The sequence below is a fragment of the Lontra canadensis genome, unplaced genomic scaffold, assembly GCF_010015895.1.
Source record: "Lontra canadensis isolate GAN:19392208 unplaced genomic scaffold, GSC_riverotter_1.0 scaffold82, whole genome shotgun sequence".
NCBI classification, from domain to species: Eukaryota; Metazoa; Chordata; class Mammalia; order Carnivora; family Mustelidae; genus Lontra; species Lontra canadensis.
In genome coordinates this window covers 7,436,515-7,464,046 of record NW_022631076.1, presented here as the reverse complement: position 1 = coordinate 7,464,046, position 27,532 = coordinate 7,436,515, and the positions used below count along the sequence as shown (strand labels likewise).

General features: G+C 43.1%; 1 protein-coding gene and 1 long non-coding RNA gene across 3 annotated transcripts in view; one reads left to right on the top strand and one right to left on the bottom strand.

The window, feature by feature from the left end:
- Positions 1-21,714: 21,714 nt before the first annotated feature.
- Positions 21,715-26,766, bottom strand: LOC116882222. Its single transcript, XR_004385589.1, has 3 exons — positions 26,612-26,766; positions 22,615-22,780; positions 21,715-22,055 (listed from the first exon to the last, which is right to left on the bottom strand). It is a non-coding gene; the product is annotated as an uncharacterized LOC116882222 (long non-coding RNA).
- Positions 26,767-26,865: 99 nt separating this feature from the next.
- The window catches only part of ME2 (malic enzyme 2), a 56,044-nt gene continuing 55,377 nt past the window's right edge, over positions 26,866-27,532 (top strand). Inside the window, exon 1 of one of the 2 annotated variants that reach the window (XR_004385588.1) lies at positions 26,866-27,064. The gene's annotated coding sequence lies outside the window, so the exon portion shown is untranslated. The remainder of the gene's footprint in view (positions 27,065-27,532) is intronic. The other variant, XM_032882485.1, reaches the window with a different exon arrangement.

Below are 27,532 nucleotides of genomic sequence, written 5' to 3'. Positions count from 1 at the left end.
ATCTCAGCTTTGCCACTTAACATTCCGTAACTCTTGGAGCCTCAGTTTCCCTGTCTATAAAACAGGGACATGACCACAGCCTGCCTCACTGGGCTGTAATGAGGACTGATTGAGAGGACCTATGCTAAGCGCTGACTATAGCAGGGGGCACTTAGGAAACAATACATGTTAACTATTGCTGTTACTATTAGTAGCACGTGCGAGAATCGAACCAATGGATGAGTGCGACAAGGTAATTAAGACTGAGACAAATGATACAGAGTATATAGAGTTGGGTCCTAACTTCAGATATTCTTTTTTTTTTTTTAATATTTTATTTATTTATTTGACACAGAGAGAGAGACAGCAGGAGAGGGAACACAAGCAGGGGGAGTGGGAGAGGGAGAAGCCAACTCCCCGCTGAGCAGGGAGCCCGATGCGGGGCTTGATCCCAGGACCCTGAGATCATGACCTGAGCCAAAGGCAGACGCTTAACGACTGAGCCACCAGGTGCCCCCTAACTTCAGATATTATTGAGTATTCTACTTGTTTGCTTGTCCACATGACAATGCATTAGAACCATAGAACATTCATGATGGAAAGAACATGCAATTCACACTCCTTTCTTATTCCTGAGAAATATGGGCAAATTACTTATCCTCGTTGAGCCTCCATCCACTCAACTACAGAATGGAGTAATTCTAATTAACTCTAAGAGGCCTCATCTTGTTCCCAACTCTCCGGAGCTAGCAGCCCCTCCCTTGGGCACCAACAATTCTCTTACCCCGTGGGCGTCCTTATTACCTTGTACGACGTTGTCTCCTCCACAGGAGTGTAGAATGAGTCTATTTTGTTTGTTTTCAATCTCTGGTATTTCCTGTACCCCTTGGACACAATTGGTCTTCAGTAAAGGCTTGTTAGATGATGGAATGAAAGAATAACTGAAAATGGCAGAAATAGAGTTGGTAGGAAAAATGAAATCCTTCCATTGCTCGTGTTCCAGGGGGCAACCCTAGTCATTGTACTGTGAGCTCTCTGTTGTATGCTGAGGTTTTCTCACTGTAGTAGATGTAATTTGGTTTCTGATTACCCAAGTCTTTGTAGTAAGTGGTATTTTGAGGCGGTCCACCAGATCCCTAGATCCTCTGGGTTCTGTGTTATCTAACCTTGCTTCTAAACATTCTTCTGAATGGAAACCTTTTCTTAAATCATTATACAGATAATACATGTGTGCAGGGGCACGCTGATAGGGTGGCGGCTGGGGCTGCGGGCAGTGGAAGAACTCACCCAAGGCAGAATAAAAAAGATCCAGGTTTACTGCATACACCACAAGGGAGCAGCAGGTAGGACAACTAAGGAGTGACTGTCTGTGACAGGGCAGGGGTGAGGGGCCACAGCTAGAGGGTGGAGTGTGGAAATATAGGAACCTATGGACTTTTCCCTTCTGTGGTAACTGCCTGGCTGTAAGCAGTCCATTGGTTAGTCAGGGCCTCTGGCTAGTTCCAGGTAGGGCACTTAATGAGACTATTTGTGTTCAGCCGGGGGGTCGCTGGGGGCCCTTGTCCCTTGCTCAAGTTTCCATAGGTCAAGCCCATTGCCTAAAAGCAGCCTCTACAACACAGTCACCAGAAAAATCACAAGTCCGAATGAGCTTGACCTCATAATAAACCTAAAACACTCCAAATCAGTAATTCTTGTTAACATTTTGAAGGTAATCTTCTGATTTTTTTTTAAAAGCTTTCTTGAGATATAATAAACATACAGTATTAGCTTGCTAGGGCAGTATATTAGGGTTCTCCACAGAGAAACAGAAACAACAGACTGTGTGTGTGTGTGTGTGTGTGTGTGTGTGTGTGTGTGTGTAGAAAGGGAGAGAGGTTGATTATATATTAATTTTCAGGAATTGGCTTACATGACTGTGGAGGAGCAAGTCCAAAATCTGCAGAGTTGACAAGCAGGCTGGAAACCTGGGGAAGAATTACAACCCAAAGACAGTCTACTGGCAGAACTCCTTCTCCCACAGGGGAGGTCAGTCTTTGTTCTCCACAGGGCTTCGCTGGACCAGGCCCACCCACATTAGGAGGTTGCTCAAAGTCTGATGATTCAAATGTTAATTCATCCCAAAAACACCTTCCCAGAAATGTTCAAGATAACATTTGACCAAATACAAGGGCATTGTGGTCCAGCGAAAGTGGACACGTAAAAGGAACCAGTGTAGGCTGCCGTACATAACAAGGTACCACAGAGTGGATAGCTTTTTTTTTTTTTTAAGTGCCAAAATAAGAATATCCCCAAGGATGCTCCCGTCTGTCAATAAACTTCACGGCTGAACCAACTGGATGATTGTGCTGCTAGATACGTGCTTCCTCTATTCTAGTTCATCAGCATGTTACCTGATATTCTGGCATAATGTTTATTACCCCTGAGAAATAGATGCAGAGCACCCTTCTCAGAGAATGAAGTTATCTAAGCCAGAAGTTTTCCCTTTTCACCCACATACCTAAGGTTTAGCTCCTAACACAAATGCCAGCAAATAACTACGATATCAAATGCTCAGAAATGCCTCCACAATATCCCCACTTGGAAGAGACAAATCAACTTGTTTTATTTACATTATTTAGAAAAGACAATGGGAAATGTCAAGACAAAGTGTGTGACGGGTATATGGTTCCTGGGTTGAAAAAATAAAACACAAGGAGAGGGGGATTTCCCTTCCAGTTATGTGAGTCCCTAAGTTGCTGGTTACTTTTGACATTTAGTTACTCTTACTTTCACTTTCACTAAAGTGACTTCAAGCAGAGTGGTCAGCCGCTACAATAAAGCACAATTATTTAGGACTCGCAGTCCTATGAATTTCAAGCATTATCACTGTGTGGTTTGAAGACGCGTACTCAGTATACGACTGTTAAAATAAACAAATGAAACAAATTAGTAAGGTTAATTCTGGGGTGGTAGGGTTTCCCATAAAAGAAAGCATTACAGGAGACAAAAATTACAAGATATGGAAAACGCTGTGGGATAAATGTTGATAAAAGTGAAAGTGAGTGCCTTTCAACCAAGCTAACGTCTTTTTTGTGGAACCTAGTTTACTAGATATAAGGGCCTCAAAAAAATTAGGAATAATATATTCTGCTTTATCATAAATGCAACTATGCTTTGTTAGTCCTTCTTTAACTATATTAGGGCATTTAAGACACATCAAAGGGTTATAGAACGAAGGCTGAATGAAGCCCAATTATCAGAGTCAAATATCGGCCAGTGAGAAAGAACTATCATCACACTCTGGCTTTGCTTTGCAGTGCGAAGATTTTCCAGGCCTAAAATCTGGAAACAGGCCCAACATCTCTTCAGTCAAAAGTCAGAGCACGGTCAAAGTTGTTGTTATAGCCCTGTTCCAATACATGTGGCTTCTGGCTTGACAAGGCAGTGCACACCCAAATTTCCAGCTCTTACATCCAAGAATAGAACTAGAGACGCGAGCCACCCTCATTCTGGAAAGAGACTTGGATGCTGCAAATTTCCCTGCCTCCACCCAGGCTCTATGCCTCTCCTGCCGGCCAAAACAAATGCATACCTTGTCGACTCCTGACTGAGGCAGTCAAAAAGAATAATGCAGAAATTTACAACAGATCATTTTTGCTTCTCTATGATGCAATTGTCTATAATTAATAAAATAAAAAAAGAAGATACCATTAAGAGCTGGTATTGGCTTTCAGAAGAATTCACTGACATATAGGATCCTGGAAGTACAGACAGATCCACACCAAGAAAAAGCAAGCTGTACTAGGACCCATACGGGTGCAGCAAGGTGGAGGCTTGCTTCCCAACTCCTCTGTCTTGTCTAATGCTATCACCAGTTCTCAATCACTTAAAATTCCAAAACTTGGGGGATCTTTGACTCACTGTTCTTATCTCCCTTATCGCCAAAGTCATCAATTTATAGGCACTGTTTCCTTGAAAATTCTCACATCCTCCCTTCTGTCCTCAGCCAGGGCAGGTGCTCGGTAATCACGTGCTGATTATGACAAACCCTACCCTTGGGTCCTCTCTGTCCCATCTGCTTCGTACATCACAGACAGGCGTCCCTGAAATGCCATCTTTTTTTTTTTTTTAAGATTTTATTTATTTATTTGACAGACAGAGACCACAAGTAGGCAGAGACACAGGCAGAGAGAGAGAGAGAGAGAGAGGAGGCAGGCTCCCTGCTGAGCAAAGAGCCCGATGCAGGGCTCAATCCCGGGACCCTGAGATCATGTCCTAAGCCGAAGGCAGAGGCTTTAACCCACTGAGCCACCCAGGTGCCCCCCTGAAATGCCATCTTCACTGGGTCATTCCTCAGGGCAAACACAAAGAATGGCAGCCCTCTGGCATCCCCAACATCATCTATAACCCACTGCTGAGATTTCTCCATTAGCCTCCCACTTCCTAGATGACAAGGTTGGTCTTACTGATTCCCATGGTGACCTCGCACAGTGTGGAACATGGAGGAGGCAGGAAGTAAATTCCAGCCAAATGAACCAACAAACTTTGAAGCCCATGGAGCCGGTTATATCACCCATTTCAAAATATTATTAGGACAGAGTAGTTAATGAGTGGTATGAATGTTTTGCTTTTGTACAGGTGAGAAGGCATGGGAAGGGCATTTTGACAGGTCAATTGCTTTGTCTCATCTTGTAAGCTCTTGAGATCTTTCTTGAGTGAGAACAATAAAGCACAATTATTTCATGAGTATGTATAAATAGCAGCTAGACTCAGAGGAATCAATGTCAAAAATGTCTTAAAGTTTACTATACATAATTTGTGGTTATTATAAACATCCTGTCTGATAAGAGCCCATGGACCTTTTTTTTTTTTTTTTATCATGAGCACTTATGCAGAGATCAGAAACACTATAAATAGGGCTACTTGAAAACATAAAAATACCAGGACAGGTGACTTTGGGCAAGCCACTGGATGTTTTTGAGCTACAAGATTCCTTGTGTGTAAAATGAGGAGGTTGTGCAAAGCAGATGATTTCCATGTTCCCTTCAATTCTTATTTTATTCTACATACAAAACAAACAAGCAAACGACAATGACAACAAAAACCCCTCTGCTCCTTAAAGCAGCAAGTTTATTACTTTGAGCATTTAGTCTTAAGATTTCATGGGCCAGTAAAATGCCCTTGTCTCCCGTGATTTTCTGTGGACTCTTCATAAAGTGAAGAGCCTTTTATTTTGACAAGGAAGAATTTTTTTTAGTTTTAATACCTCCATCCTACCAACTATTACCATCATGTCATTTTAACAAGCCATTTTAAGACCAGCAATTTAATCTCTGGATAAAAGATAATCCTTGTGCTTCATACCAAATTCATTGCAGCCTCCTTATTTTTCTCATTCCACCACAGACTGGTGACAGCCTTGTCACAGACTGATATCTCTTGTCATCCAGACTTATCATTTTGATTCCTCTGTGTGACCTAGGTTGTAATAAACCCAACTTCCCCAACTGCAACATAGGGCTATGAGTAAATCCACCATTTTATCATCCACAAGAATGATAAAGTCTCGAATTTCAGCATTGGAATGTATATTAAACAGAAGTAAGGGTAATTGGGTCCAGCCATCCATCAGAAAGATATTTATGTTCTTTCTACTACATCACTATAGACAGTTATCCAAACTGACTGCTGACAACTGGGCAGTTCTCTCTCTATGCTATGGTTTAAAATGCTTATTTACCAACAGCTTCCCTTTTACAAGTCCCTTATCGGTGATCTACTCATTCTGAAATGAGACTGAGAAACATGAAAGTGGTTAAGTGTATACATTTGACGTAATACAGATAAAATGCCCCATTTTTGCATGTTTAAATGGCCTCTGTTTTTTTAAGGTTCAACGCAATGTCCTCTCCTCCAGGATGACTTCCCCATCTCTCCTGCCAGAAACAATCTTTTAAACTTCCTCCATGGTGTTTGACCATGTCTTATGGTACTACTTTCCGGTTTCTTCTACCTTTGTGTTATGGTAAAATATGTGAAAATCTTATTTCCTCTATTTGATTGCAAAGTCCTTGGTGTCAAGAGCTATGTCTTTGACTGTTCATGTAAGTCCAAACACATTTAGCAGAGTATCCTGCAGGAATCAGATTTCCTGTATATTGAGGGAAGAATGAAAAAAAAAGGAAAGGAAGCAAAGGAAGAAGGAAAAAAAAAGTCTGTGATATATAGGAGAAGCCTTCCTACCTGGAAAAGACCTTTAAGGGAATGTTCAAGACAAAGGGAAACTGAAAAAGAAAGTGATCTGAGTTAAAAGCCAACCCATCAATGAAAGGGATTACGCCTAAGCAAAGGGGCAGAGGTTGGGGTGAGGAGCTGTCTGGGAACGTGTTATCGTTATGGGGGATATTTTATAGCCTGACTTTCCTTCTTTCCTAACCTGTTGCTCTCAAGTCCACTTGCTGAATGAGTACTTGCTGCCCTTAAGGGGGTGAGAGGTAGTGAGATGCTATAACCACAGGCAAGCTTAAAGTCCAACAAGACAGATTAATTCCTTCCCTAGAATGTAAGCGTCATCTCTCTGAGAGCAATCAACTGACAGAAGCAGAAACTTTTCTCCACTGCAAATGCACAGATTTGTTCCTGCAACGAAATCACTGGAACATCTTGTTCAGCCAAATTCCTTTTTCATCAAGGAAACCTACGCCAGGCTGTTCTGCCCAACCCAGGACACTGTCTTTTCAAATCAACTTAGCCTGAGTCAGCAGGGGCGGTAGGCAAACCCTCTGTCTCTGATTGGGTGACAAGTCACATCGCTCACACAATGCCCCTCCGGCCACCCCTCCCAACCGAGAGCTTATTTTCCTTTGTCCCTAGCTTGGTTTCAACCACTGAGCCCATTAGTCCAGATCTGGCTCCCCATGACTAGATTGTCCTCGTAGAGCCAGCACCTCAAACCCAAGTTGTCCATAATGGAACACTTCACCTCCTCACAAACCAGGTATGCTTTTCTTCCTGGTTTCTCAGTCTTTGCTAAACATACCTATTTCCCAGGTCAGGAAGTCTCAGATCTTTCTACCACCCAGCCCCCAAGGCTCCCTCTTTCCTGGGTTTACTCAGAGATGACAATCTTCTCCCATCTTTGCTGCAAACTCCAGGGATGAAGGCAGGGTTCCCTTCCTTATGCCAGGCTTGTCGCCAAAGCCAAAATTAAGTCAAAGAAAAGTGAATGATTTTTCCTAGGAAGAGTTTTATAGCTACTCCCATGGCACAGGAAAGAGTTCATTGTAAGAAAACAACACATAGTTTATAGAATTCAAAAGGTCATAGTCTAAAGGGGCTTCCAATCTCTGTTTCCAAAAGTAAAGCTCTTTAGACCTCACCATTCCCCTTTCTTCTGGCCTGACATTCAGCCCAGAGTGTGCAAGGCTCACAGAATAGAAGAACTGCCCTCTCTCAAGCAGGTGGTTTGTATTTCTAAGACTCTTCTCTTTCTGGGACTCTGCTTGACCAGTAAAGATCACTTTACATTTTCTTAACACTTTTTTTTTTTTAAACCAACCAGTCTTAAAACTTTAGAATAACTCTTCCCTCTTCCTCTCAAAATTGTAATACTCTATTCTCTACCCCTTTCTTTCTGTTCCCACCCCATTGTCCTGGGTTTGGCCCTCTTCATGGTTTAACTTATCCAGACTTTTGCTCTACCCTCTTAACTGGTCACCTGATTTCTGATACCACTCTAGAATGATACTTCTTCTTTTTTTTTTTTTTAAAGATTTTATTTATTTATTTGACAGACAGAGATCACAAGTAGGCAGAGATGCAGGCAGAGAGAGAGAGAGAAGAGGAAGCAGGCTCCCTACAGAGCAGAGAGCCCGATGTGGGGCTCGATCTCAGGACCCATGACCTGAGCTGAAGGCAGACGCTTAACCAACAGACCCACCCAAAAATTGCTCCAAAAAAAAAAAAAAAAAAAAAGTCCATTAAAAAACAAAAACCTTTAGCTATTTTTGAAGGCTCAGATAAAATGAAGCCTGCTACACAAACCTTCTTAACTTTTCCCTGTCTGGAATGCTCTCCCTGAACTCCGTGGGCCCACGGCACTCCCACACACCTCCTCCCAGCACTTGTCACCTCGCGCTTAGTGTTACAATAATTGGTGCATGCATTCTATCTCCTCTGTAAAATACAAACTCCATAAGGTCAAGGGAAGTGTATTGATTTTTATATCCCTTTCAATGCCTCACCCATTTCCTCATAAAATTTGCTTAACTTTTGTTAATAGGTAGGTAGCTTCAATTTCAACCTACCACCTTTTTGAATTTATGTATATTTTATCAGGAAATTATGTTAATCATTACTTATGTAATCATTACTCTCAGTCCAGAGGTTAGTCCATATGGGGGTGGACTTTAATTACAAATCCAAGTGAGTTCTAGTCCAGATAACTGTGTCACGCCTACTTAACCCTCTACATAAGAACCAACTCCTTGGTATTCCTCGTGCGTCAGGGGAGGGAAGGAGACCAGATGGGTGAGGAACACAGTCAAGGTCCCCAGTAAATGAGGGCAGAGATTAGATATAGAACACTGCAAGGCTGGGGGAAAGGTTTGGGTGAGACCCTGGGGTAGGATTCTCTGAGCAGCTGGTGAGTCAACCATGAAGGTGCTGATTAATACACAGTAAGGGGGCGCCTCAGTGGCTCAGTGGGTTGAGGCCTCTGCCTTCGGCTCAGGTCATGATCTCAGTGGGATTGGGTCCGAGTTGGGCTCTCTGCTCGGCGGGGAGCCTGCTTCCCTTCCCCTCTCTCTGCCTGCCTCTCTGCCTACTTGTGATCTCTGTCTGTCAAATAAATGAATAAAATCTTAAAAAAAAAATACACAGTAAGATTTAGCCAGCATTGTCCACACAATGCCAAAGACAGCTAGCTCGTGGGCAGATGGCTGGCCTGTCAGTGTGGTCAGTGGAAGGGAGAGTTCTGGCCCAGCAGTCAGGACAGCTGGGTTTTAGCTGGTCTTGCCCACCGTGGGTCCTCAGGGGACACCTTCACTCACTTGTCCAAGTCTTACTGCACCTCCAGAGAATGGCAAGGATGTCAGACTTAGGGAACCACAGGCTCTTCCTGGCTCTAAGGCTGTGATTTTTAGGAATTCATTCACTCAGTGAGTAGACACACTGAGTGAGTGCCTTTGTTGCATCCCTGGGAAGGGGGGAAAAAAAAAAAGAGCCTGGAGCCCAAATGGGGAGGGAAAAATTACCAAACCTGAAAAAAGAAAATTAATATCTAGGTTGGGGAATAAAATAGGGAAGGAATAAAATGAGGCCAACTCGTGGAGAGTCTGGGGAGTCGGGCTGTGAAATCTCACCTTGACAGAGGAAAGGGATAAGAGGGGGAAGAAGAGGGCAGAGAACATCAGACTTTGGATTTTATAGTACCTCCCTTATCTCATCTGAGCCTCACGGTGAGTACTCTAGGAGTTGGGTGACATATAGAGACAGTGAGCAGGTTCACTAGAGTTAAATAAAATATTTCAGGGCCCCCAACAATAATGTCCCAGCTACAAATCTGGATAGGGGATAGATTCTAGGCCCCTTCTGGACTAACAGGCTCCTGAAATTCATGCTGGCTTTTCACTAGCGCTGGTTTCTTACCTCACCTCCCCAGATCCCAGCAGATGAAGAACCTAAATGAGAGAAAAAAAGTTTGCTAGACTCTTGATTTGAAGGTGACTGCTTCCTTCCACTGCCCTGACATGGGGGCATGATATGACATCAGTGCTGTTTTTGAAAGATAAGTTAGGCATCCATTTGTAAGAATGATGAGCATTGGAAGAGGAGGGAGACAAAAACATGACCAGTTAGCTTGGAGGGGGGAGGGCGGTGGAGAAGGTAGGGGAGGTAATTCATAAGGGCCAGGGAAGGCATTGTAAAGAGCAGGGATTGGGTCTTCCTTGGTGATGCATTCAATGTAGGGGGGTGAAGGTAAAATCATATTCAGGTTCCATTGTTATCTACTGAGCATTTATAGGATTTCTAATTATACACTTGGGTGCTCTCACATGCCCATTTAATTTGGTCTTCAGAGCAACCAGGCAGAGCTAAGTTCTATAAGAGATGTTGAGAGAATCATTTGTGGTCTCTGGCTAATAAGTGTGGAATTTGAATCCAGCTGTCCTAACTCCTAGACCCATGTTTCCTTCATGACACGATGGATCTAGAGAGATGTGGCATTTACAGAAGTGGCACAGTCGAGAGGAGTGGCCCATGGAGGGGAAGTATGCTGGGCTTGATGTTGGACCCACAAATATGAGCCACAGTGAGACATCCATCCAGTTGGAGATGTTCTCTACTGACTTGGCTCCGTCTTGCCTTCCAACCCAACTCTTTAATGCAGCCCCTCAATAGGGCCTGTGACCCCCAGTGCGTTTGTCCCCCTGAATGGCACCAATCCTACCATCTCAGACAAATGCTCTGCCCCTCCCCAGCCCACTTTCTGCTTGTGACTCCCCAGCCTCCTCAGCTTCCAGTTCTCTTACTTCCATTACAAATAGCTTTGGCCTTTTGGAAACATCAGTCCCCTTGATCTTTTTCTTTTCTTTCAACCTTTTATTAGTTGTTCCAGGTTTCTCCATCTCCCCAAATCACCCTAGGCTCCTAAATCCTGCTCTTACCAGCACTTCTGATTCCTCTGTACTCCCTCTCTCTGTAACCTCTCTCAGACAACACTCCAACCTTGGCTCAATATTATCATCTACCTTCACGCTTAGCTAGTTTCCAGAGAAAAATTTCTCAGCCTTGCAGACTACTTACAGACCTGTGATTCCAAACTCACCTGAGCCCTCAGCACTTCCCTTCCTCCTCTCCCTGCCCAGGGTCCCTCTCTGTTGCCTCCTATGTTGTAGAGAAAACCTCCAGACCATCACACATGCTCTCCCCATGTCCCTGCCATCTATACATGTATCAGTATGTCCCCCTCCTCCCTGTTTGTCCTCCCACAACAGAGAATCAGCCATCCCTTCTGCCCAAGGCCCCAAGGGTAGGCCCCATCTTCCTCTGCTCCGTCATAGCACCATAGGTCACCTCTCCTCCTCTGCAGGCCTCTTTCTTTCAGTTTCTAAACATTCTCCACCTTTTCTTCTTTGACCTCCCGTGGCCTCACAGTCCTCTTAACCTTTGTCCAACTTCTCTTCCCCTGCTTGTCCAAACTTCCCAGAAGAGTCAGCCTCTACTGCCTCATCTCACACTTGCTTCTCAACCCACAGCCATCGGACTTTCTCCTCCACTAACTCATAGAGCCTCATTCCTATGAATTGATATGTATAATTTTTATTTTCCTGGAGCTCTCTGCTCTTTTTTTATTGCAGTAAAATGCACATCACATAAAATTTACAGTCTTAACCATTTTTAAGTGTCAGTTTAAGAAGGTTAAGTACATTCACACTGTTATGTAACCACCTTACAAAACTAACTCTGTATGACATTCTCCCCACCCCTGGCAACCACCTTCTACTTTCTGGTTTCTATGAATTTGACTGTTCTATGTACTGTTCTTGTGGCTTATTTCACTCAGCAAAATGTCCTTAAGTTTCATCCATCCTATCACATGTGTCAGAATGTCCTTCCTCGCTAAAGCTGAATCATATGCCGCTGTATGGATGGGCCGCGTTCTGCGTTTCCACTCATCTGTTAATGGACACTTGTGTGCTATGAACACATATGTACAAACCCCTCCTTGGGACCCTGTTTTCAATTCTTTCAGATGCATACCCAGAAGCAGTATTGCTGGATCATATCATCTCCTTCATTTTTTTAAAGTTTATCATTTCCTCCTTCCTGAGGCTCTCTGCTACACTGTTTCCATGAGGTACTGTCCTCATTCTCACTCCCAGTTCCTTCTGTTGCCTTCCTTCTCCCACTTTCTCCATTTCCTTCCTTCCAAGGTCTCCCTCCACCTGCCCTAGTGGTCTGTGTCCGTCAGCATCCAATTAGAAAAACAGAAACCACCTTCCAAAGAGAGGGTGTTAGGTGGGCTATTGGCTCCACAGATGTTGGGAAGCTGACAGAGTAAGAAGGGGAATCTTGAGGGAGCCCAAATCAGTAACTGTGCGGTCAGTCACTGCCGCTCCTCTCACAGGGCTGGGCAACAAAGGAAGAGGTGAGGAAGATCGTCACTACCGACGCTGGTGACGAGAGGCTATCAGGAAGCCCTGCTCTGCTGCATGGTCCTTGGACCCTCACGCATGGCGCTCAGCCTGTGAAAGCTGGTAGTTCCGATCGGCCAGTGCTGGGAGTCAGTGAAGAAGCCTGAGGCTGGCACTGTGGCCACCTTCTGAGACTTGAGTGACAATGACAACAATTAGAAGCAGGAAGAGAGTTCATTCTGTCTTCCTCATACTTTCCTGTTTTCCCTTAATGGTTCTGTGGACAGAAGCCAGAGGGCATCCACCTGGCAAGGGAGACTGGGGAGCAAGCCACTTGCCACTCTGGCCATGGCCTCTAAGAGCACCGTAGAGAGTGACTGGGAGCTGAGTGACAGGGCACAAAGGACCAGCTGGGGCTCCACCCTGGGTCCACTCTTCTCCCTCAGTCTACTTCCCGGGAGTGGTCTCAGTTTCCTGGGATTGAACTCACAGCTCTGACCACCACCTGTGCATGCTGACACCCTGATCTGCCCACCCAATGCCGACCTCTGACCAAGCTTCAGATGCACTGTCCCTTCAGTTGGGGGCTAGAAAGCTCCACCCTGGTAGTTCTTGAAGGAAACAGGCTACAGATGGGCCTTGTTATCTCTCCCCTCAGCCTGCTTCTACTCCTCTGTTCCCTGTCTCAGCTGGTGGCTTCGTCTCTGCCAGTGAGCTATTCCAGAAGCCTGGTGGGGGTTCTCCTCACTTCACTGGCTCCTTCACCCCCCAAATACCTCTGAAGTGCCCTCCGTCCCCTCTGCCCCGTCTGTACCACTGTCCCAGCTCAGGCTTTCATTCGGTTCCCCTGTCCACTTCATAACATCCTCAGTGTCCAGTCAGACTTTCCTCTTGCCTGTCTGGACCTCACACAGCTGCCTAGATGGCAGTTTTTTGTATGAAAGCAAGTAGGCACTCTAAAAATGCTTTCTGAATGAACAAAAACTTGGGGAGGAAAGGCGAGGATCAAAGGTGAAAATTTAAAGCAGAGGACCCAGACTTGTAAGCCTTCATGATGGATTAGTTTAGTATTGAACCTCGGGGATCACCCTTCATTATGGGGAAACAGGAAGAAGAGATGGCAAATGGGAGGCCAATGATGGAGAGTATTGTGCCATAGGTGCCAAAGGAAGTGTTTCAAGAAGGGGGGGAAGGCCAGCTGGGGCAAATTTTGTTCGAAGAATAAGGAAGTTGAGGATTAAAAAAAGGGTTTGGGGTGTCTGGGTGAACCAGTGGGTAGAGCATCTGACTTTTAGTTTTGGCTCAGGTCATGATCTTGGGGTCATGGGATTGAGGCCCATGTTGTCTCCGTGCTTTGTCCTGCCCTCCCCACTCCACTCTCTGTCTCTCTAAAGAAATAAATAAATAAAATCTTTTAAAAAAGGTTTTTTAGTGGTAAAAAAGAGCAAGTTTTGCAGTTTTAATAAAGCTGTGGAGAAGGAAGCCAGACTATACACAATAAGGAAGGTTTCCACAATGAGATACCACCTCACACCAGTCAGAATGGCTAAAATTAAGAAGTCAGGAAATGACAGATGTTGGCCAGGATTCAGAGAAAGGGGAACCCTCTTACACTGCTGGTGGGAATGCAAGCTGGTGTAGCCACTCTGAAAAACAGTATGGAGGTTGCTCAAAAAGTTGAAAATAGAGCTACCCTATGACCCAGCAATTGCTCTACTGGGTATTTATCCCAAAGATACAAATGTGATCTAAAGGAGCAGGTGCACCCCAATGTTCATAGCAGCAAGGTCCACAATAGCCAAACTATGGAAAGAGCCTAGATGTCCATTGGCAGAAGAATGGGTAAAGAAGGTGAGGCATATATATATACAATGGAATATCACCCAGCCATCAAAAAAATAAAATCTTGTCAACTGCAATGATGTGGATGGAACTAGAAGGTATTATATTGGGCAAAATAAGTAAATCAGAAAAAGAAAATTATCATGTGGTCTTACTCATATATGGAATTTAAGAAACAAAACAGAGGATCATAGGGGAAGGGAGGGGAAAATAAAACAAGGTGAAACCAGAGAGGGAGAGAAACCATAAGAGGTATTATATAAGACTGATGAATCCCTAAACTCGACCTCTGAAGCTAATACTATATTATATGTTAATTGAATTTAAATTAAAAAAAAAAAGGGAAGGGACTGGTTTCATAGGAGCAAGCAAAGCTGTAGAATCTTTGTTGAAATGGCTGAATACTGTGGAGACAAGTCAAGCTCCCCCATTTGGGTGGAGTAAAATGTATACCAGAATGTTCCTTCTCTTATTTTCTTCTCACTTCTCCTTTCCACCCTAATAAGTACAGAATGGGCTGAATTCATGACCAAATAGTTCAGTTTCCCTTTTCTCATTGTTGGCATAATGTTTTTTGAATGTTATTTTCACAGCTGGTGTGAAATGAAATTCTATCCCTTTCCAAACTTACAGAAGGAGGAGAGTTGCTTTTCATGTCTACTCAGAAAATGTGGATGAAATAAAAAATATGAACAAGTCATTTTTCTTCACAAAAGGAGCTAAGATACATTTTTCTATCAAGAAAAAAATTGTAAAATGCTTTAAAAAAAATCCTCATGGCAGGCTTTCAAAAATGTATTCTAGAACAATTACTCCAAGAGTGAGAATGTCAGTAGTAAATTACTTTCTTAACAGGTCTAGCAGTATGTGCCTCTGGCACAAGGAGAGACATGAACAAATTCCTCTTAACGAGGAGCAGAAGATGACTAAGGAAGTTTCCTAAATTATCAACCTGGGAGGCTGTGAAATTTGGCCAATTTTCAAGTTGAAAGCAATCTCTGCAATGCGAACCAGGTAAATCCAAGTTTGTGTCATAATGGTGAGTCATTGGGCCACAGGTAAGCCCAGGTGGCACTGTCCCAGGTATAGCTCAATAAATTGAAATGGAGTAGAACTTACTGTGTAATTCACTGTCACAAAAGACCTGTTGACAGGGAAAGTCTCCGCATATCCTTGAAACTGGAGCTCTGACAAAAGAAACTGCTACAGGAAATTATTTTCCAGTATCAGAAGTTGAACTCCTAAATTGCTGACAGGTAGAAGGAGGTTCTTAGCTGAACTTGAGTAAAACTGTCCTGTACGGGGGGTTCTTTTGTTGCTGTTGTTTTTAATTTTTTAAGGATTTTATTTATTTATTTGACAGAAAGAGAGAGAGAGGGGGGGAGAGAGAGAGAGAGAGAGAGAGAGAGAGAGAGAACAAGCAAGGGGAGTGGGAGAGGGAGAAGCAGGCTCCCCGCTGAGCAGGGAGTCCTATGTGGGGCTCGATTCCAGGACCCTAAGATCATGACCTCAGCTGAAAGCAGGCACTTAACTACTGAGCCACCCAGGCACCCCTCCAGGGGTTCCTAACCACAGGTGGTAGGTGAATTTGGATTGAGAAAAATATGTCGGGGCACTTCAGTGGCTCAGTCAGTTAAGCATCTGCCTTCGGCTCAAGTCATGGCCCAGGGTCCTGGGGCTGAGCCCCACATCGGGCTCCCTGCTCAGCAGGGAGTCTGGTTCTCCCTCTACCCTCCCCCCACAACTTGTGCTTTCTCGCTCTCTTTCTCTTTCTCAAATAAATGAAAAATAAAATTTTTTAAAAAGAGAGAAAAATGTTTATTTTCACTATCTCTAACTGGAACTTAGCATTTTGTTCAATTATAGATGAAAGCAACAAACTGCTAGGATTAACAGAAGCCCTAGATTTTTCATACCACCTTACAATTGTTGCAGATACTTTCAAATATAATTTATATTCATCATTATTAGTCACTAGACTAGTCTATATAGCTAGTCTATAACTAGATTAGTTATATTACTAGTCTATAACTAGACTAGTTATATTACTAGTTATATTACTAGTTGCTAGATTTTTATTTAATGTATTATAAAGTAGTATGTGCAATATTGTATCAGGAATTTAGAATTTAAAAATATTTTAGAGGCACCTGGGTGGCTCAGTAGGTTAACCATCTGTTTTCAGCTCAGGTCATGATCCCAGGGTCCTGGGATCGAGGCCCAAGACAGACTCCCTGTTTAGCAGGGAGCCTGCTTCTCCCTCTGTCTCTGTCCCCAAATCGTGCTCTCTCTCTCTCTCATTCTCTATCTCAAATAAATACAATCGTTAAAAAATATTTTGATCTTATTTTATTGTAATTACATTCTTTGGTTATTCTACATGCTTTATTTCATAAATTAAAAAAAAAAATCTGAAGAGTCTCTAGGCTTCGCCAGACTGTTGGTAATGTCCATTGAATAAAAGAAGATGAAGACACTCTGATCTGGTGTTTTATGAATAAAGCTTATGGTTCATTTCTAGCTGCAGGCACAAAAATATGAACAAGAGATTATGTTTGCACCATTTGGTGCCCTTAATAAGCTGGAATCTAGATATAATTTTCCAAAGTTGTGTTGTTTAGGACTAATCTTTTATTCTATATATATTTTTTTAAGATTTTGTTTATTTATTTGTATGAGAGAGAGCACAAGCAGGGGGAGTGGCAGGTGGAAGGAGAAGTAGGCTCCCCGCTGAGCAGGAAGCCCAACTTGGTGGTGATCCCAAGACTCTGGGACCATAACCTGAGTGGAAGGCAGACACTCAACTGACTGAGCCACATAGGTGTCCCTTATTCTCTATTCTTCTGTGCAATATACTTTTGGTTCAAGTGCAAAGAAGAAAAGATATTCTACTTCCCTTTGGATGCCTATTAACACAGAATTCTCCAGTTAATTGCTGGAATTGGTACAGACCCCAAGATGGCCAAGTTCTAATTTGAAACATCAGCACTGAGTCAAATCTCCAGGGAGGCCCTGGGGTCCCCAGACATTCATGAGGTAACCAGTGGCCATGGAAAGGACATGTGAAAGAATTCCCAGCCGAGGAGTGCAGCTGGCGTGGGAGATGATTCATTTCGAGAAACATTTCAGAAAACTAGCAGGTCTAAAGTCAAATAGTAAAGGGTGGGAAGGCATGCCTGGCAGATTTCTTCTATGGTTAGACCACACCTTGTTGACCTAAAAGATATGAAATCTTCAACTAAACAATATTAAAGCTGTTTTTAGGATCCTAATATCCCTTGTGCCAAAGAATCCACCATTTACTGCTCAGTAGGAAAATATATTGGATAATCAAACCCAATTTATTAATTCATGGCTTTCTTAAATTACTGTATCTATTGTAGCTACTCTCTCTCTCTCTCTTTTTTAAATTTATTTATTTGACAGAGAGAGACACAGTGAGAGAGGGAGCACAAGCCGGGAGAATGGGAGACGGAGAAGCAGCTTCCCACAGAGCAGGGAGCACTATGCGGGGCTCAATCCTGGGACCCTGGGATCATGACCTGAGCCAAAGCAGATAGCAGATGCTTAACGACTGAGCCACCCAGGTGCCCCGTAGCTACTCTCTTGGCTACAGAAATTTTGAAAACTTTGTAGAAAAATGTCCCAGTACTGCCCCCAAGAGAGAGAATCTCAGAGGTACATTTTTATCCCATGTGGTCTAAGAACTATGAAGTGTGCAGGGTCTATTACTGTATGTACAGTAATGCTCAAGATACCAGGGATGCTATTTGGGTGATCAAGGCAAACATTTCTGGGATTTTTTCCCCCCTGACATCAGACAGAGACCTTGCCTACATTCTATTTGGTATACATTTCTACCTGGTACCCAGACCATAACTACATATCTGGTGAATGAAGAATAAAACTGTGCTGCCCATTGTTTAAACTAACATATTCTCAGTATGGGAAGGAAAAAACAACTACATTTGCCTTGGCACAGGAACTTCTTGAGGATAAAGTTTCATAGGTTTCTAGAAATTAAAAATTCATTCACAGCAACATGAATTCATAGAATCTAGAACTTCAGAGGTTCTTTGTGCTTCTCAAATGTTAATGTGCATGGAACTGCCTGGCCATGTTGGATTGATTCTGGTGCAGTAGGTCTGGGTGGGACCCAGATTTCATTTTTCTAACAGTCTAGTGATGCCAGTGTTGCAGCTCTTCCAGTCCTCTCTTAAGAGCTTATAGCTAATGATCGAGCCAGACTAGGATTTAGAATGAGTAACACTGAACTGCCAATGGCTTTAGAAAATTTTAGAGGTGGCATTAGGAAAACTGAATCACCTTCATAAAAGAAAGAAGGTACTTCCACAATGACATGACACTAGCAAATTTTACTCTGTCCAGATTACCTAAGTCCTAGAGGAAAAACAAGAGGTAAAATATTATCCATAAACACCAAAATGTTATTTTCTTTAAGGAGTAAAGGTCCTTCTATTGTTAATAAGCCTATGATAGTAACTTCTTTGTTCTTCACAAAAGTTTCTAGAACTTCCTTTAAGATATTTTGGTAATGAAGGGACTGCTTATTATGGTATTAATTACTGCTTATTATGGTGTTAGTTTACTCTTTTAGTAGACAGCCTGATAAATTACATTATTTTAATTATTTAAAAAATAGTGCTGCTTTTTAGCGGTAATTACTATCATTGGTACTTCATTGTATTTTAAAACATCATTGTTTTTTAATGATAGTACTTACCTATACCAAATGCCCTTTTTTTTTTTTTTTTTTTAAAGCATCAAATGCTTGTGTCGCTTCCAAACTAGGCTGACTGGAGACTTGTTTCTGCAGTGTCTGGCATAAATGCCTTCAGATACACTGTTTATTTTCTCTTGTATTTTTAAAGAGTTTGCATTTTTAATGACCCTAATTTATTTGAAAGATAATTCCCAGTGGTGCAGTCAGCATTCATTAAAATGGTTTCTAGTCTAAGGCAGATGGAGTTGTGTAAACCTAAACATGTGATTAGCACAATCTATCCACTTTTGCTCTAGACGATGTGCCAACCTAAAACCAATGCGTCTACCACATATATTCTCTTTATAAGGAGAATGACCTTCTGTAACTCTCCGAAAACTCAATCATATGGATTTTCCTTAAGAAAACACACTTGTGCTTAGATGAGATAAAGTTGCTCTATTTTCATGGTAATTGGTCCTGATGTTTCTCCAAGCTTCTTCTTTTAATTTTGGGAAAGGTGGGCTAACGTGTGTCCATCTTGAGATAACTGGCATATATAACACTTTAAGCTGCCTATTGAAGAGCTTTATAAGGAAGTTACCTGACCAGGTGTGCCCTGGAAGTCTGTCCCTTTAAGGCTCCTCCCACTTCATAGGTGAACTGGCCAAACCGGTGACAAAGCCTGAGATGCCAGCCTCAACTCCCAAAAGCACAGGACTCACACAAACTTATCCATACCCATGTCCTTCTCTATTTGTTTAGTGACCAAGCCCTATTCCTATTTCCTCCTCCTACTTTTCCATTAATTTGGGTCTTGGCACCTTGTTTTCCCCGATCCCCTGCCTTGTTACCTACCTTTCTTGGAAGAGCTTGTGCCTTCTTTCCAGACTTGTATGTTGTCTGTCATTTGACAACCCTGCAAGGCCTGATGAGCTACACTCCGGACAGCCAGCAATGGTCCCCTGCTTTTTCTGAGAGGGTCCAGTGGAGGACACCAAGGAAGAAGCCCAAAATAAGGATATAGGATTCACAGCCAAGTTCAGAGGCATTGACGTCAAAATGAAATAGCAATGCACAATGAAAATGGTTTATTTTATATGTGGGTTGGGGTAGATCTAAAATTCATGCAGTGAGGTATGTAAAGCACCTCATTCAAGTGTGGTGAACTTTAACCTACATGTACACCTGTTTAGTCATCATGCAGGTTGAGATATAGAATGCTCCCTTGTTTCTTTTCAGCCAACCCCAACTCCCCCATTAAAGCTAACCTCTTGGGGTACCTCGGTGGCACAGTCATTTGAATGTCCGACTCCTGGTTTTGGCTCAGGTCATGATCTCAGGGTCATGAGACTGAGGCCCGAGACGGGCTCTAGGCTCAGTGCAGAGTTTGCCTGAGATTCTTTCTCTCTCTCCTTCTGCTTCTCCCGTTCATATTCTCTTTCTCTCTAAAATAAACAAGTCTTTTTTTTTTTTAAGATTTTTAAAAATTTATTTGACAGACAGAGATCACAAGCAGGCAGAGAGGCAGGCAAAGAGAGAAGGAGGGGAAGCAGGCTCCCCGTTGAGCAGAGAGCCCGATGCAGGGCTTGATCCCAGGACCCTGAGATCATGACCTGAGCTGAAGGCAGAGGCTTAATCCACTGAGCCACCCAGGCATCCCTCAAATAAACAAATTTTTAAAGCTAACCACTTTATTGACCTCCATTGTCAACAATTTCTCCTTAAAAGCGAAGTTCTTATAACTCACCCAGTTGTTTTTGTGCTCATGGCACCAAGTAAAATGTCATGACATTCTTTGTGAATGCACAATAAATTTAGTTTGAGTATTATAATAAACAATATTTAAGTAATATATTATCTGCCTAATTCCAACAAAACTGAAGTTAAGAACTATACATAGCCTTGCACTAATTTATTGTACCGCAAGGATTGCATTTTTGGATCATACAAATGGATGAAGCCCTTGGAGCCAGTTGGACTTGAGAACTTGGAAAATTCTGGATTCGAAAAGACATTAAAGGAGCATATACTGTATGTTAAATTCTACCTGCAGTGGGGTCTAGGGCAGCGTGCCTTATAAAAACATTAGTCATTATTACAGAATATGTACTATACAAATAGGTAAGAACAGTAGCATAAATACAAATATTTACATTATATTGGGGAAATATAGACCATAAATAGCTTTGTGACAACTCTTATTTGCCAAAAAATAAATTCTGGCACCACAAAAATTATGGATAAGAGTTTGCGGAGTTGTAGGTAATACATTACTTAAGGAAATTTTCTACCTAAGTCAAGCCTTGCTCTCATATTATATCATCCACAGAGCTTTCTAGGTAATCCAAGTATAAGAAATGGTTGTTTCTTTTGAACTACTACAGCATTTTGAGGTTATTTTTTACATATTGCCTTAAAATTTTTTAAAAGATTTTTATTTATTTATTTGACAGAGAGAGATCACAAGTAGGCAGAGCAGCAGGCAGATAGAGAGGGGGAAGCAGGCTCCCTGCTGAGCAGAGAGCCTGATGCTGGGCTCAATTCCAGGACTCTGAGACCATGACCTGAGCTGAAAGCAGAGGCTTAACCCACTGAACCACCCAGGAGCCCCGCCTTAAAATTTTTTTATAATGAAATGTTCAATTATACAAAAAGTAGAGAATATAGTATAATAAACTCCCTTAAAGATATCACCAAACCTCAATAATATCATTTTGCCAGTCTTGTTTCATCAATTCCCATTTTTGCCCCTAGAATAATTTTTTTTTTAAGATCTATTCATTTAGGGGTGCCTGGGTGGCTCAGTGGGTTAAGCCTCTGCCTTAGGCCCAGGTCATGATCTCAGGGTCCTGGGATAGAGCCCCACATCGGGCTCTCGGCTCAGCAGGGAGCCTGCTTCCTCCTCTCCCTCTGCCTGCCTCTCTGCCTACTTGTGATCTCTCTCCCTCTGTCAAATAAATAAATAAAATATTTTTTAAAAAAAGATCTATTCATTTATTTTAGGGAGAGAGACAGAGGGGGGGGGGCAGTGAGTGGGGGATGGGGACAGAGGGAGAGGAAGAGAGAAACTTTAGCAGACCCTGTGCTGAACCTGAAGCCCAACGCAGGGTTATACCCCAGGATCCCTAGATCCCAACTTGAGTCGAAACCAAAAGTTGGCACTTAACTGACTGAGCCACCCAGCCAACCTTCCCTAGAATCATTTAAAACAAACCCAAGATATCATGATCCTGTCACCTCACCTGTAAATACTTAAAAACACATTGCTTATTAAATTACATTTACACGAGTAAATGTTTTGTCTCCATATTATAATGTAGACTCTGCCAGGGCAAGCATTGTATCTTTTTCATTCTTGTTTCCCAATGAGCTCTTCTCAGTAGGAAATGCTACACAAAAACATAAATTAGATTCTTGATCAATGCATGGCAGCAGACAATAGTTCTTAAACTTGAGTGTGTATCCAGAGCAACTAGAGGGTTTGTCAAAACACACAGTGCTGGACCCCCACCCCAGAATTCCTGATTTGGTAGGCCTGGGGTGGGACCCAAGTAGTCACCTTTCTAACAAGTTCCCCAGTTCCCAAATGATGGTGGTAGTGGTGGTGATGGTTATGATGATGGTGATCTAGATGCATACTCTGAGAACTCCTTCATTGGAACAAGGAAGATGTTGACATTTCCAAACCTGCCTATTAATTAATCAAACATTAATCATATGTGAGGGCTTGAAAGGAATACAGGGAGAAATAATTTTTTATAGTTTTTATAAGCCCCTACTCTCATGGAACTTTTACTATATGAGTAATTAAAAAAGAAATATAGGAGAATTATTAAGAAACATGGGTGCTGGTGTCCCATATCAGAAGATTTTTATTTAATTAGTATAGAATAAGCTTTTTTTTTTCTTTTTAGTGTTCCCAGGTAATCCCAATGTGTATTTACATACCATCACACCAGGCTTTACTGAAGAGGTGAGATTAGAATTTGTCCTTGACTTATGAAGAAGATTTTAATAGACAGCTTAAGTGGGAAGGGTCTTCCCACTTTCTAGGTGGGGGGCTGCAGTGGCATAAAGCTCCAAATGCTTTTTCTGGTCTTTCCAGGACATTGACCTGTACATAAAAATATTCAATAATATTCAGAGTTTGTACAACACAGTTTGTATCCTTTTTTTTCTTAGACAAATCAACCTCTAAATCCTCAGATTTCCCATATGTAAAATGGGAATAATAATTGTACCTACATCATAGTATTGTCAAGACAATTAAATGATCTTAGTATAAATAAGGAACATTGTTTAGAATAATGTTTAGCAAATAAGTGCTCATTGAATGCTAATCATTATTTATTGAACATCTTCTATATGCCAGGCAGGAAACCAGAATGAGAATACTTTGCATTTGTATTCTTTTGACTTTACAAAGCTGTTGTATATTTTTAAAGTCTTTTTAAAAAAAGATTTTATTTATTTATTTGAGAGAGATATAGATTGCGAGAGAGAGCAGGAACAGGGAGGAGAGAGAGAAGCAGGCTCCCCACTGATCAGGGAGCCCATACAGGACTCGATCCCAGGACCCTGAGATCATGACCTGAGCCAAAGACAGACGTTTAACGACTGAGCCACCCTAGCACCCAGACACCCCAAAGCTGCTGTATATTTTCTGTCACACTTCCTCCTTCCAGTGACCTTTGCAATAGGTAGAGAAAGTTTAATAGCACCTACATGACAGGAGAAAGCTGTGGAGTGACTTTTTAAAAGAGTGCAATAGTATGTGAACTCCAGTGTTTCAAACTCCCAAAGTGTGCTCTTTCCTTCAATAAAATAAGGAAGCAAACAAACAAAAACCAAAAACAAAATGCAAAAAAACCGTTGAAGAACTGAGGCATTTGTTCAGCTAATTTGTACACATACTCCACTTTACCTAGACAGAGGTCCATAAGAATCTCAACAATCTTCCTTCTGTTATTCCCAGGTTACCCATAAGGGGGACATTTAATTGGCGGATAATCTGTACTCTGTTTGGAATTACATTTCTTTTCTTTTCTTTCTTTCTTTTTTAGAGATTTATTTATTTGAAAGAGAGCAGAAAGAAAGGAAGACAGCACAAGCTGGGAGGAGGAGCACAGGGAGAGGGAAAAGCAGACTCCCCGCTGAACAGGGAGCCCAACGATGTGGGGCTGGATCCCAGGACCCTGGAATCATGACCTGAGCCTAAGGCAGGTAGATGCTTAACTGACTGAGCTGTCCAGGCACCCCAGGAGCTACATTTCTTATTCAGCTATATTTCTAGTCAAGGATTGTCAGATAACTCCTTTTACTGGAGAGAACCCTGCCTTTAGGAGTTCTTTCATTCTCTTAAGGAACATCCAGAAAATGGAAAACCTAAAACTAGGCAAGTTGGAACAAGAAAGTTCTCTTCTTCAACACACACATACAAAATGGAAACGTTAATATAGCAATTAACATGTTCTTTCATGTAACACGTACTTTGGTGACCTCTTATGTGTATTATATTCTTGGTCTGGACAATACAAGAGTAGGAAAAATATAATTGGAAAACCATGAGTAATCATTAATAGAGACATAAAGTCTAAAACCTCCCAAGGTTTCCTCTACTGGTTTCTACAGGTGAGAACTACTGTGAAGGATACAGCTCCTAGGTTACATGACGTGGCCGTTACTCTGTAACTGGTGGCAAATTTTCCACATAAATGAAAACAGATGTGTAGAAAACCTATTATTATCATTACTCCTACTGCTGCTACTACAACTTTTAGATTTGCTATCCTCCATTTGAGTTACGAGCTATTCTAAAGAAAAAAGTATAAACTAAGATATTATGGCAGGGAACAAGATCTTTGTGCATTTTAACAGTATTTGTTAGAAATTATTTTTAGCCCCAAACAACAGAAAACCCAATTTGGGTTGGTTTATACAGAGGCTTATTTCACAAAATAAGAAATATAAGGCAAGGAGCCAAGGCTGAACATGACTTGACAATATTACCAGAGATCCAAGGTCTTTAATTCTGCCAATATCTTTAGAGTATATGCCTTCATCCATTTGCTTGTCATCTTATGGTCCAATGATGGGTGTCATGTCTTCAAATTTTTCTGGCAAGAAGTGGAATGAAGCAAAAAGCCAAAGTACACACCACCTGAGCCTATTTTTTAAAGCGTTTCTATAAGTCCCACCCAGCAGCTTCCACGAACGGGACTTGAACAGGTTCCTCTTGGACTAGCACTGTCCAGCTGAAATATAACGCAAGCCACAAATGGGAGCTACATATAAAATTTTACATTTTCTAGTAGCCATGTTTTAAAAAAGTCAAAAAGAGAGGAAATTAATTTCAATAACATATTTAACCAAAAATACCCCCCAATTTTTCTGATGTGTGACTAATACTTTAAAGATCAAATCAAGATACACATTTTACGTTCTTTTTTTGTATTGTTTTCATAGTCAGTCTGTATCTCAGTTTAGACAAGCCGCTTTTCAAGTGCCCAATAGCCATATGTTACTGTCTTGGGTAGGAAGCCTCAGGCCAATCACCAAAGTGTCTCAGGAGGATATATGAATTGGGGTGGGCCATCCAAATAGCAGCGTTTGCCTCTTGACAATAGCAAATACTTCATTTAAGGAATGAAATGACCTGAATTTAACCAAAATCAGTCCCATCCATGATAGCTCTCTACAACGCTTCAGACCAGGGTTATTCGAATGTAGGACAAACTGGCTTTCAAAGACAAAACAATTTTACCACTCCTAATGAAGTATTTATGATGCTTGTACTTTTTGAAATTTCCCTTATTCAGTTTGATGTTCTTGACAATTTCTGGCAAGCAGGGTTATTTGAGGTGATGCTCATATACAGTCCTTTTTACTGTGGTGCTGACTATAGCAGCCATACCTATCATTTATCATCTAACTACAGTGTTCCCAAACATACCCGCCCTTTGATGTTTTCTCAGTGGCCTGGTTGCTCCAGATTTTATGTAATTGCCAGTGTTTAGGAAGGGACAATGCACTGTTCTCTACTTCCACTCAATTTTCTCTATTTTACGTTTCCATCACTTTCAGTTTTCTTATTGCATCTTCCTTGACTCTTTTTGCATCCTTTACATCTTCACCTTAAGATTATCATTCCCAGGGGCGCCTGGCTGACTCAGTCCATGGCGCATGCAACTCAGGATCTAGGGGTTGTGAGTTTGAGCCCCACTTTGGATGTAGAGATTACTTAAAAATAAAATCTTAAAAAAATAATAAAATTATCATTATCATACTTTAAAAGTGCACAAACTCATTTATAGCAAAGAATTTTTGGTGATAAGATTTTTCTGAAACAAGAATGAAGAAAAATCCTCCAATGTCATAACCGTGAGTGGGTCAAGGGGCACTAAGGTACAGTCCCCGCTGCTTTCAAGATGACAATTTAGTGTTTCAGTGCTTTTCTGAGAGAGGACGTTGAATATCTATTTATGGTGACTGTGATGATAGAGATTAGTAAATCCCCCGCGGGCCGGTAACTGTGCCAGCAGGCGTGGAGAGTGGCAAAGAATTCTGCAGAAGATGGAGGCCTAGGCACACAAACAAAAATAGCTCAGAAATAGAAAGCGTTCCTTAAGTGCAGAGGCCTCACATTTCCCGGTCCCACCTATTCCGCTTCTCCAGCCACCTGACCTGTATCCAGCTCTTAATCTCTCCTTCATCTTCTGCCTGCCTCCGCTCGCTGTCCCTGATGGACCTAAACTCCCAGCCTTCCTCTCGTCCCCTGGGGCTGGGAGATTGGTACCCGCGGATTTCCCGGGCCCGCCCGCGCCTGCGCAGAGCCTCTTCTCGCGCGAACGTGTAGCCATCCCCCCTCGAGTACCCCGACACCTCGGGGGATGCGGGGTCCGCCGTAAACTAGCCCCCGCTCCTTTCGTGGAACAACGGGCGTCACCTGGGTCTGCTGCGGACTCCTTCAACTCTACACGGCCCCTCTCGCATTCCACGAGATCGCGTCCCCACCGGCGCGCGCCGGCCTCTAAACAGTAACCTCAAAGAACCAGATCCAGGAAGGTCCTGGGGGGGGGAAGGAACGCGGGCGCGCCGGCCGCGAAGTGGCGGCTGGAGCCCCGCCCCCCGGGACGACTTTCTGCCTCCGCATTGGTCCGCGCGCCCGTCAGTCTTCCCGGGGCCGCACCGGCCCGCCTCCCTGGCTCGCTACGCCGCCTGCCTGGCTACCTCGCCGGCTGTCTGCCGCCTCTGCCTGTAAGGACCTGAGCTAGCGCCAGCTCCGCGAAGCTCAGGGAAGAGGGGGGCGGACTCGGCCGCCGCTGAGCATCGGCTGTGTGGGCGGCAGGGCCGCGGCCTCTCCGCCGGCAGCACCACCTGTCGCGGGCCGAGACTTCGGGTAAGGCTCCGCGCAGCACGCGGTTGCTGGCGGCCTGGCGTGGCGGGCCCGGGGCGGGAGCTCCAGGAGCGCAGCGGGGGCCGCCCCCTCCCGCCCGGCCCGCCCACCCGATTGCGGACCCGCCGCCGGCTTTCGGTCGGGCGGCCGGCAAGGACCCGCTTGGCGGATGGGTGGGGCGAGGCGAAGGGAAGCGGCTCCCCGAGCCCGGGGGAGGGCGGGGGAGAGGTCAGGTCGCGGCGGTCCCCAATACGAGCGCCCGCGGCTTTTTCCCGGGCACGGTTTCGGGGCGCGACTTTCCCGTTTCTCGACCCGCTGGTCCCAGGGCGGCGCCCTTGTTGCCCGGGATGAGGTCCTCCTGTGGCTTCCAGACCGCGAGCGTCGCTCTCTCCTGCGCCCTTTAAAGACCGATTTTGTGGCTTGATACCTTTTTATCAAATCTCCTTCTGCAGGGATGAATTAATGACAGGA